The following is a 12667-nucleotide window of genomic DNA, read 5'->3' on the forward strand; positions in this document are numbered from 1 at the left end:
GATGGATGTTGATTTACAAGTGGTTTCAGCAGAACCAAAAAAAACTGATTCTGTTTTGTCTGCCCCCACTTCACCCAATCCTGTTTCACCTAACCCTATCTCATCTAACCCCACTTCACCTTTCCCTCTTTATCCTCCTCTACCGCCTTCACCTGATCCTTCTTCTCCAGGAGATGATCAAAATATAACTGTGATACAAGGGAATGTGAAAAATGCTGGGGAGGAAGATAGCAATAGCAGGGGTGATGATAATAAATCAGAGACACCGGTATCCCATCAGACTCAGTCAAAGCTTGCTCCGGTTCTGGGTAGAACGGGAAAAGATTTGGGCAGACAAAGGAAGACTGTGATTGCCCCCTTGAGACAAGGAGTAGGAATAGAGGGGCCGGTGGTTGTGAAAGTTCCTTTTTCCCCGGCAGACTTGATAATTTGGAAACAATCAGCTGGAACTTAGAGAGAAAATCCTGATAAAGTAGCAGGGGTTGTAAAAATGATGATGAAAACTCCGAATTCAGATTGAGAAGATATACAAGTAATATTGGATAATTTAATGGACTCTACTGAGAAAGAGATGGTGCTTAGAGCAGCCAAGGAGAAGGTGAGAGAAGATCTCAGGATTGGGGTGGTGACAGGGACTTTAGATGAGAACTTTCCAACCAAGGATCCAGGGTGGGATCCCAATGCCTTTGGGGACATGCGGAGGCTGAAGAGATATCAAGAGTGGGTCCAGATAGGGGTTGGGAATGCTATACCTAAGGCTATGAATTGGTCTAAATTGTATGATGTAAGACAGGAAAAGAAAGAATCTCCTGCTGCATTTTTGGAAAGGCTTAAGGAGGCAGCAAGAAAGTCTACAGATCTTCAATTAGAAACAGAACAAGCGAAAGTTGAGCTTGCGTTCATTTTTCTTGGGTAGTTGCAGGATGATATTAAGAGAAAATTGCAGAAGTTAGAAGGAGAGGACTTAAGGAATTTGAATAAATTACTTGAAGTGGCTTGGAAAGTATACAATAACAGGGAGAATGAAGCTAGTAAAAAGCAGCAGCAAAATCTTTTGGCAGTGATACAAGGAAGAGAGAATCCAGGTTTCAGAGGACGCAGCAGAGGTGGTCATGGACTGGGGAGGGGCGGACTTGGCAGAAGACGAGGGAGATCGGTTTTGCCAAGATTAGGGTTAAATCAATGTGTTTATTGTAGACAAGAGGGGCACTGGAAAAATGAATGCTGAAATCGGTTTAAGCAGGGCAATCAATTAAATCAGAATCAAGACGCTTCAAAATTAACGGTGCTGGGGGAGTACAGGAGCTGTCTAGAATCGGAACAAAAGCCAATACAAGAACCTTTAGTAACTATACAATTGAGAGATAAAGAAGTAAAATTTCTGGTGGATACGGGGGCTACATATTCTGTGCTAAATGATCTAAAAGGGCAAATTGGAGACAGAACAGCAACAATAGTTGAAGCCACAGGGAAGGAAGCGAATCGACCATTCCTGCAACCCCTGGATTTGTGTTTTGGAAACAAGGTTTTAACACATGAATTTTTATATGTGCCTGAGTGTCCAATTCCAATTTTAGGATGAGATTTATTAGCTAAACTCGATGCAGTGATAATTTTTGAGAATGGGGAACTTTTAATGAAAATACCCGAATCAAAGACAGGACAAATTTTAATGATAAAAGAAAAACCAGTCCCTACTGTCCCTTGGGAAGTAGAGGATGCAATAATTCCCTCAGTATGGGAAACAGACATACCAGGAAAATCTAAATTAGCACAAGCAGTACCTGTGGAATTAAAAGAAGGGGCAAAATCTGTAGAGGTCAAACAGTATCCCATAAAGCGAGAAGCACGGCAAGGAAAAGATTATTGATAAATTTTTGAAGTACCAAATTCTGGAAGAATGTGAATCAGAATTTAATACACCAATATTTCCAGTGAAGAAACCAAATGGTGAGTACAGATGAGTACAGGATTTGAGAGCAATAAATGGAATAACTAAAGATATTTACCCAGTGGAAGCTAATCCTTACACATTGTTGACATCTGTGAAAGAGAAATATAAATGGTTTACTGTAATTGATTGTCATGGGGTAGCTTTACTTTTAAGACAGCTTGGAGAATTAAGGAAGTTGAAGCTGTTGGTGGCTGATGGGAGTTTTTCCTCTTGACCAATTATCAGTCATTTCCAAGAATTGACAACAGTTCTGACCATTAAAAAGTGAATTCAACTTGTAAACACCCCCTTAAAAAGTACAGTCAGAGCTGTCTTGCCCTCTTTGGTTTCCAGCTTCTGACAAGGTAACAAGGCTCTGTCTTAGTCTCCTCTCCCCTCCAGGCCGGAACGAGGCCGCAGGGAGGGGGTGGGGTGGAGATGCAGAGCCGGCCAGCCGAGCTTGGACTGAAACCTGACACCATGAACTCTTGCAGCTTTTTAAAGCTTTTAATTCTTTTACTACCTGGATAAACATACAGACTACTCTTTTTTCCCAGAAAGACAGATAAAGAGAGACAATCAACATGCAAAAGACATCATAGAACCACCAAAAACCAGTGAGGAAAAGAGTTAAGTTTAAATAAGAAAGGGGGAATAAGAAGATGCTTACAGCTGAAATATCTTTCTATTACAGCTATGGAGATGGACAATAGTAATTTAAAAGACTCCTTTAATTCTTGACTAGAGTATGGGAGGAATAGAGTGTTCAAAGCGTGGACTTTAGAGAAAAAGAGAGAGTGGTTGTGATACTGTGGGTTGCTGGAAATGGGTAGAGTGAAGGTTTTGAAGCCTTGAGGGGGCAAGGGGAAAGCTGTTTTCCAGGAAGGCTCACAGAAACAGATGAAGAAGACTTCTACCTTTGAATAACTTATCCTTAAAATGGCATCCCTAGACTCATTGACCCATGCACACCTCGGAGTGATGTGGAATGGGAGGAGTGAACTCTAAAAACTCCATAGATTAGCAGAAGGAGACTTCTGTTTCTCTACAAAGACTGATGAAAAGACTCTAGCAAAAATTAGGACTGTTTTTGACCACCAAGGTTCTAAAGTTTTTGTCTCTATGTTATCATGTGTACAAAAAAATGGTCAAGTAGTGAAAGATAAAAGGGTTTTCTGAAAGTTTATTCTGGTGTTCTTATTCTTGTAGTTTGTTAATAAACTGTCTTTATTCTTTTTAAGTTTTAAGCCTGTTTTGCTCTTATTCTAATCCATATCTCACAGCAAGAAATAAGTAATTTTTTAGTTACTGGTTTAAAACCACGACATTGATTTAAAAGATGCCTTTTTCTGCATACCCCTTGAGAAAGAAAGTAGGAAACTGTTTGCCTTTGAATGGGAAAATCCAGAAAATGGAAGGAAAACCTGGACACGACTCCCACAAGGATACAAGACCAGTCCAACAGTATTTGGAAGCCAGCTGGTTAAAGAGCTGGAGATTTGGATTGAAAACGGGCAAGTTCTGAGTGAACAATACCTGCTGTTACAGTATGTTGATGATATACTGATAGCTACAGAAGAAAAGACAACCTGCATAAAGGTAACAATTGAAATTTTAAATCAGCTGGGAATAAGAGGATATAAGGTGTCTAAAGAAAAGGCACAAATTGCCCAGCAGACTGTGATTTACCTGGGATGTGAAATCTCACAAGGGCAACGTAAGCTGGGTACTAATCATATTCAAGTTTTTGTGTTATTCCAGAACCCCAGAACCTGCATGAGCTGAGAGTTTCCTTGGGATGACAGAGTGGTGCTGCCTATGGATCATGGACTGTGGACTAATTGCAAAACCCCTGTATGAAGCCCAGAAGATGCAGCCATTTCCCTGGGGCAGACCACAGAAGGAGGCCTTCCTCAAACTGAAGGAGGCATTGACAATGGCTCCAGCATTAGGATTACCTGATCTATCCGATGATATTCAGCTGTTTGTACATGAAAGGCTACACCTAGCACTGGGAGTGCTGACACAACCTTTGGGAAGCTGGAAAAGGCCGGTAGGCTGCTTCTCCAAACAACTTGACAACGAGAGTGCCGGATGGCCTTCATGCCTGTGGGCAGTTGCAGCCACTGTGATGCTGATACAAGAGGCTAGGAAACTCACGATGGGTAGAGACATAGATGTCTACGTGCCACAGATGGTGACCACTGTTTTAGAACAAAAGGGGGGCCATTGGCTATCTCCAAGCAGGATGATGAAATTCCAGGTAATCCTGTCTGAGCAGGATGATGTCACACTAAAGACAACTAATCTCTTGAATCTAGCTTTGTTCCTAGGTACCACAACTGAAGAAGGCCCATTTGAGCATGACTGTGTAGAAGTAATAGAGTACACCTATTTGGTAAGAGAAGACCTGAAAGACATCCCACTAGAGCAACCAGAATGGGAGCTATTCACAGATGGAAGCAGTTTTGTGGAGAACGGGACCAGATACGCTGGATATGTGGTAACAACAGTCAGTACAATAGTGGAGGCAAAAGCATTATCACCAAATCCATCTGCCCAGAGGGCAGAACTGGTTGCCTTCACCAGAGCACTAGAATTGAGTAAAGGGAAAAGGGTAAACATATGGACTGGCTCAAAGTATGCTTTTGGAGTAGTACATGTACACGGTGCACTGTGGAAAGAAAGAAGGCTACTGTCTTCTCAAGGTACACACATGAAACATCAAGATGCAGTCCTGCAATTGATAAAAACAGTATAAAAGCCTGAACAAGCAGCAATTATACAGTGTAAAGCACACCAATCAAGAAACTCCAAAATCTGTGAGGAAAATCAAAAAGTAGAGTGGATGGCTCATCAAGCTGCTCGAGAAGTGCCAACAACAATGGCATTGATACCTTTAAAAACTAATGTATCTCAATGTAATTTGCCTCCAAAACTGAAAGAGTCAACAGGAGATGAGAAATTGGGATGTTTGCTAAATACACAAAAGAATTCAGAAGAGTGGTATGTAACTGCACAATGACAAATAGTGTGAACCCCCTTGATAATGAGAGCAGTTCTACAAATTAAACATAACAAATGTCATTGGCGTGCAGAGGCATTGGTGAAATTGCTAAAACAAGAATTAATCTTGGTACGGATGCTAACAGTGGCAAAATCAGAAATGTCAAAATGTAGAATCTGCTTGAAAAACAACTCAGTGGCTAGACACAGGCATAGCTCGGAAAGATTAGGATAGGAATATGTTGCTATATTTTATATATTAGTAAAGGCCTGTATGCACAAACCAGCCTTTGAACTAAGTCGTGATATTAAGGGCTAAAGTCCTTGAAACCTTCATGCAGAAGAGAGAGTAAAGTAAAACAATATCCTTGTGTGTAAGAGAAAAAATGTAAACTGTGTGTGTTAGCCAATAGTAGCTCGTTCTGCTTGCAGACCCTGTAGAACCCTATAAAAGTGTGCTAAAGATAGAAATAAACAGCATTCACAATTACTTCTGTGAAGACTGGTGAACAGCTCGGGGGTCTTCTCAACATTTGGCGCTCCGACCAGAGACACCCTGCGGGCAGAAGGACTCTGGAGTCAGCGGAGTGGATCTGGGCATTAATCGTCGTGGGCTCGGATCGGCACCAGATAGGCAGCCTGAGCGTGGTGAGACGCGGAGCGGTTAGACGTGGAAGTAGGGCTGCTGGGGGGGGCCCAGAGGCAAGGGCGTGTGTAGAAGGGTCGCAACCTTCCCTCTTGTGGGTTGCTGTCAGCATGGATGTGGAATTTGCGGCGGCAGATAAACTGCTTCTCTGCATCCTCGTTAAACGAGGCGAAGCAGCCCAGGAAAGGGACCTGGATATGCTCATTATATGGGCTAATTGCCATGAGCATTTGCAGTGCTCACACTGCTTTTTGAGGTACAAGAACGGACTGATATGTCGGCTCTGATATATGGGAAACGGCAATTACGGAAAAGAGCAAGGACACTGTGTTTCTCGGTCGAACTTGGCAGATTGTAATTAATACCCTAAAAAACAGAAAAGTGAGATATGCTGAAGCTGTGAGCTCCGTGGTTCTACCTGCGTCACAGCGGCAGATGCCTTTACCTCCCACTGCTGGGCAAGCACTCCTATCTATATTGCCCATGGAGAGAGGGAGGGAGAGTTAGGGAAAAGAAAATAATGAGAAAAAAAGTTCCACAGGGAACGCTGAAACAACGAACAGAATCTGTTCAGTTATGGCAGGATGTGATACATCCAGAACTATTTGCTTCATTTTTGGAGTCACTTTTAGCACTACAACCTTGTTTAAGTTCCATCTTTACCACCCTGGAAGAAAAGTAGCCAGATTTGGACTGGTTTCCACCTGAACCAGGGGGATATGAGGGAGCGAGGTAGGCACAGAGAACAAAGGCACCCTGGGGGTAGAAGCAGCGCAAGAAAAGTTCCAAGGCCACTCTGAACAATTACAGAAACAACTGAGCAGAAACAGGTGGCTCAGACAGCTTCAAAGAGAGACAAACTAGTCAAAAAAAAAATCTCAAACTATATGGTATCTAGTTCAAAATTCATCCTTGTAATTAGAAGCTGATAAACTGAAATGATCACCGTTGTTAGCACCTGGCTGTGAGAGACTTTTCGTGTAAAATCGCCTGCTTTTGCAAAATCGTGCCTTTTTCCTCTATCGGCGAACAACAAGAGAGATTGAGAGAAAAAACTGCATTTGTTAAAGTTAACGTTGTGAGGCTTTTTTTTTCTTTCTCTCCGTTTTTCCTCGCTGCGAGAGTATGTGAAGAATGTGAAGAAAGAAAAGAGCAGAGCTGCAGCAGCAGCGGGGCGGGCGGTCGACCCCCCCGCTCCCTCTCTCGGGGGGGGCACTGGGATGGTGCCTGGTTTGTTGCAGGGTCGTGATTTATTGGGTTTTCAAAATGTTTTTATATACCATTTTAGAGTTAATTTTGTGTTTTAAGTAATTATGAGTTTATGCAATTGCAGTTTTTAGAGTTTTATTAGAGAAATTATTGTGGTTCTTTGAAGGTTTAAAAAAAAAAAAAAAAGTGTTTAAGGTGAATACTAACAGAAGTTGCCTTGCAATAATTGGTTTTAGAATCCAAGGTTAAAACATGGTGTGATTTACAGCTTCTAGGAAAACCTTCTTCCAATTAATGTTATCTACAGAAGAGATCTGTGGTTTAAAAAATAATTAGTCAAGAGAATTTTACTGTATAAAACAAAGTTAAGTTAAAGTATATATTAAACCTTTGGTTGCCTTTTTGTAGTAACAGAATAAGATTAAGTTATGTTTTCATTTAATATAGATTAAGTGTTAATAGAATTAAGGATGTTTAGGCTTGAATGTTTTTAAGTTAAGTTTCCTAACTTAGATATTCTTTTAAGGTTAAGTTTGTTATTTCCTTTTGTCATATATAATTATTGTGGAGTTTAGAACAGTTTGCTATGCTGTAAGCATCTCATAGCTGCTACTATTGAGAACCTTGTTTTAAAAATGAGTTAAGAGGCATCTTTCCAGTTTAAAGCCAGGCCCTGGCCAAGCCTTGACTTTACCTGGACAGAATGTTTGCCAACAGATCCAGATACTTTCTGTCCCAAATCAGTATTTGAGTCACTTTTTGACTCAGCAATTTGACCCTATTAATATGACAGCTAGATCAATTTTGAAGTGGGCTTGGAGAATCATTTTCCGGAGGTGATGATCCAATCCTTCACTGATTTTTGTTTCTGTTTGTTTGCTAACTATGGGATGCTGGTGCAGTGTTTTAGTAATTAATAGCGGTTTTATATTATATATGTTATTAATAATGTTTAAAATCTAATTAATTTTTAACTGGTATAAGTTCTTACTAATTGTGCATAAGGTTTTGTGTTAATGTTAAACAGAAATGCATCTCATTTTTATTTTTTTTAAGAAGACGGGGGAGATTGATGCCCTGAAAGCATTTAATTAGTGTAATTTATTAACTTCAAGGAGAGAAATGTCTGTGTTTTGTTGGCAGGTTCAAAAAGGTCACCTGTCCATCTGACCAGACTGTCTGCCTCTGAACACATGAGATCCAGTGAACAGAGATGTCATCACACAGCCTTGGTACTCCAGACATGGATCAGAAGTGGACCTGTCAGGACACAGTTGTGTCTGAACACTACACAGACAGTTTACCAACAGAAATTTTATGTTGTTATTATGATGTTGTATCTCTACCAATTTTTCAGGTATCCTTTGTTTTAAGATTTAGAAGGATCCGAAGAACAACTTGAACATCAAAGCCCTCAGTCACCGATCAACTGCCAGCTCACATCACAGGAGCAGTGAACGTTCCAGGACTGAATCGTGCTGGAGAAATTCTGTAGAAGATCTAAGAAGTGCAGAGACTCCATTTAATTGTATATAAGGCAAATTGTAGTTATGTGTTTACCCTTTCAGCAAATTGCTTTCACGCTTAGACTACATATATACCAGAGCACCTGTGTTAAAAGTAGTTAGATAATAGTTTAAGTGTTTAGCTTGTGTAGTAATTGTTATGTTAGTATAAAGTATAAGTATTCCCTCTTCAAGAGGTAGTGTAAGCATCTTTGAAAGTTCATTTAACGATTGAAGTTCTAGCTGCGAGTTTGCAAATATGGTGTCATTTACATGGTAAAATGCTTATGGTAATTGTGTTGTGTATAGTCATGACCAACTGTCTGCTAACTAACATCCAAAACTGACAGAATATATGGGTCACTCTGGCACATTGAACTGGCCAAAAGTCAATGTGTTTGAGCCTAGCCACCCCTGGAGATCCTTTCGCACCTGTCTCATAGGAGTCCCTGAATGGGATCCTCAAGCATTTAAAGGTTTAATTAGTAACGAGACTCGACTGAATCGATTGGCAGTGTTGCAAGAGTGCAATCGCACTGTTGGCGTCACATTAAGACAACCTGAAGCCTGTTAGCAAGCAAAAATTACCAAAGTTCTTAATGTTACAACCCTCAGAAGAATTGGATTTGTTATGTTCCACCAATACCTCGGGTGGATGGATAATGTTTGAACCCCCGACAAAAAGTCATTCTAACGAAGTAATACAGCACTGAGTTGCAGTCAACCCTATAGCTGATCTCGTTACTACCATTGAAAGTAAAGCCTTTATTCGTGGTGCAATCTCACAAGACAATTACCAAAACGATCACCTAGTTCCATATTCCTAATCTGTGGAGATAGAGCATGGAATTAGATTCCTGCTAATCCACATGGAAGACCCTGTTATCTTGGGAAACTCACTTTGTTCCACCCAAGCTTACATCAATTGTTGAATATAGCTAGCAAAATGAAGAACATCAAACAATCAAAGCGAAGCCTGAATGAATTAAAGTTCAGCCACCCTAAAAAGGCTCGCTTGCTGGACTAGGAAAGAATTAAACTTAACATCCACAATGTTAAGTGAGCTTTCAGCTGATGTGAGTAGTGTGTATCATGCAGTACTATGAAATCAAGTTGCAATTGACCTTTTGCTCTTAGCACAAGGACATGGTTGTGGAGAGTTTGAAGGCATGTGCTGCTTGGATCTTGCTGATCATTCAGCTTCCATCCATGAGCAACTACAACAGCTACAGGATGGGTTACATGCCCTGAAAGAAGATAGTGATCCCATTGGAAGTTGGTTCGCCAGCTGGGGCATCACTGGATGGTTGAAGTCTCTTATGCTAGAAGGGGGACGGACTTTACTTATAATGTTAATTGGGATGACAGTCTAAGTTGTATGTTATCTTATCCAAAGCCTGGTTTGTGCAAAAAGAGAAAGGGGGATTTGTTGCTATATTTTATATATTAGTAAAGGCCTGTATGCACAAACCAGCCTTTGAACTAAGTCGTGATATTAAGGGCTAAAGTCCTTGAAACCTTCATGCAGAAGAGAGAGTAAAGTAAAACAATATCCTTGTGTGTAAGAGAAAAAATGTAAACTGTGTGTGTTAGCCAATAGTAGCTCGTTCTGCTCGCAGACCCTGTAGAACCCTATAAAAGTGTGCTAAAGATAGAAATAAACTGGCATTCACGATTACTTCTGTGAAGACTGGTGAACAGCTCGGGGCTCTTCTCAACAGGAATAGAATCAGGATGACACTTGGCAAGAACCCTCTAGTAGAGTGAAATTTGGGTGAGCCTTTAGAGTCTTTGCTTGGTCCTACAGCAAACTATTAGAATAAAGAAATGTTGTACAAACTTACAGGTCAGGTAGATAAATTAGCAAGGGTGACCTGGGAAAGATTTAAAGAACTAAACGTACAATTACAATTTACTACTCCTGAAAGAGCATGGAGTGTGTGTGTTTTTTAAAGGGACGGATTGATCATTGTTGCATCCACACCCCAAATGTAACTGCAGATGTAGAATATGGCATCAATCAGCTGCAACAAATAGAGCACGAAGCACAGGAAGAGCAAAAGGATTTGACTACAAGTTGGTTAGGCAAAATCTTCAAAGGGTTAGAGTGGAATGTGAGTTCATGGATTAAATTTATCATTGAGAGTGCCATAATCTTACTAATTGTATTCTTAGCAATTTGGTTAGTTTGCAGCATCTTCAAGGGAGAAATACAGAAGAAAATGTCCTGGAACCAGAAAATAATAAAGGCACTGATGTGAGATCCACAGCCACCATCTTCTGGTTCTCCAGTTCCGGACAGCATCCAGGACAGCGTTTACATCAATCAAGAATTCGAAGAACATCAGGTATAAACTCAGAAACAAAGGACTGTATCAAGTGAAAACATTTGCACTTATAGTGAAGTGAAAATGCTTTCATTTTGATATGTAATATCAAATATATAATACAAATATGTAATGATAGTAAAAGGTTTTAAAATCTTAGAAAATCCAGGGACTTAGAAAGTTAGGTTTGCCAAGCCTGGGAAAAGTAGGCCCTAGGAAATGTTAGGCCTTATACTTGCTGAAGATCAGGTGAAACCACACCTGTGTAATCAGTAGATGATAAATGATACAATTGTTAGATGTGATTAGATATAATTATTGTTTAAAGAACATGAGGAACAATGTTAGGGGGCTGGGAGGGATCACAAGAAATCCATGCTTGGGTAAAAACAATGCATACAATAGAACAATATAAGTTTAATAATTAATATGTAAGTTATATAATGCTAGAGTATAAAACATGTTCAACTCAAAACCAAGATGGGTCAGATTTGGGTATGTGTACCCGTGACACCCAGAGCTCTTCAACGAAGCACCTTCATATAATCATTTGTGGTTATGTGTGTTCCTGAACGCTAACAATTTCATCAGATTTTACTGGAATTTTGTGGGATATTTCTGGAATTTTGTGGGATTTTTCTTGAATTTTTTGGGATATTGAGGAGATTTTGTGGGATGTTTCTATAATTTCGTGGGATTTTTGTGGAATTTTGAGGGATTTTTCTTACATTTTGTAGAAATTTGTGGAGATTTTGTGGGATGTTTCTGGAAGTTTGTGGGATTTTTCTTGAATTTTGTGGGATGTTTCTTGAATTTTGTGGGGTTTTGAGAAGATTTAGGGACTTGTGGGATTTTTCTGGAATTTTGTGGGATTTTTCTTGGATTTTTCTGGCTATTGAAGAGAGTTTGTGGGATGTTTCTGGAATTTTGTCGGATTCTCATGCAATTTTGTGGAATTTTGAGGAGACTTGAAGAATTCAGAGAAATTTTCCTTAGATTTTGTGGAAATTTGTGGAGATATTGTGGAATATTTGTAGAATTTGGTGGGGTTTTGGGAAGACTTTGCAAATTTTGTGTGATTTTTCTGCAATTAAGTGGGATTTTTGTGGAATTATGTGAGATTTTGAACAAATGAAAATAATTTTGTGGGATGTTTCTTGAATTTTTGGGGATTTTTTTTGAAAGTTGTAGAGTTGCCTAAAATTTTGTAGGACTTTTTCAATTATTTTTGTGGGATTTTTCGGAAATTTTGTGGGACTTTTCTGGAATTTGGTAGGGTTTGAGGAGATTTAGGGCATTTTGTGGGATTTTTCTAGAATTTTGGGGGGATTTTTCAGGAATCTTGTTGGAAAAGATTTTGTCAAATGTTTCTGGAATTTGGTGGGGTTTTGAGAAGATTTTTCTGAAATGTTGTGGGATTTTTCTGGAATTTGTTGGATTATACTTGAATATTGCGGGATGTTTCTGGAATTCTGTGAAATTTTGAAGAGACTTGAAGAAATTTGAGGGATTTTTCTGAGATTTTGTGGAAATTTATGTAGATTTTGTGGGAGGTTTTTGGAATTTCATAGTGTTTTGAAAAGATTTCAGAAATTTTGTGGGATTTTTCTGGAATTTTTTGAGATTTTGTTGGAATGTAAAATATTCGGGAATTTTATGTGGTTTTGAGGAGAGTCGAAGTATTTGAGGGATTTTTCTTGAATTTTGTGGAGATTTGTGGAGATTTTGTTAGATGTTTCTGGAATGTGGTGGGGGTTTGGGAAGACTTCGGGAATTTTGTGGGATGTTTCTGGAATTCTGTGGGATTTTTCTTTAATTTCGTGGGATTTTGTGAGATAATTAAAAGAATTTTGTGGGATTTTTCTGAAATTTTGTGGGATTTCACTTGAATTTTGTGGGATTTTTCTGGAATTTTGTTGTAATGTGGAGATTTTGTGGGATGTTTCTGGAATTTGGTGGGGTTTTTAGAAGATATAGGAAATTTTGTGGGATTTTTCTGGAATTTGTGGGATTTTTTCTGGAATTCTGTGGGGCTTTTCAA

This window comes from Poecile atricapillus, chromosome 30, assembly GCF_030490865.1.
Source record: "Poecile atricapillus isolate bPoeAtr1 chromosome 30, bPoeAtr1.hap1, whole genome shotgun sequence".
In the NCBI taxonomy this organism is placed as follows: Eukaryota; Metazoa; Chordata; class Aves; order Passeriformes; family Paridae; genus Poecile; species Poecile atricapillus.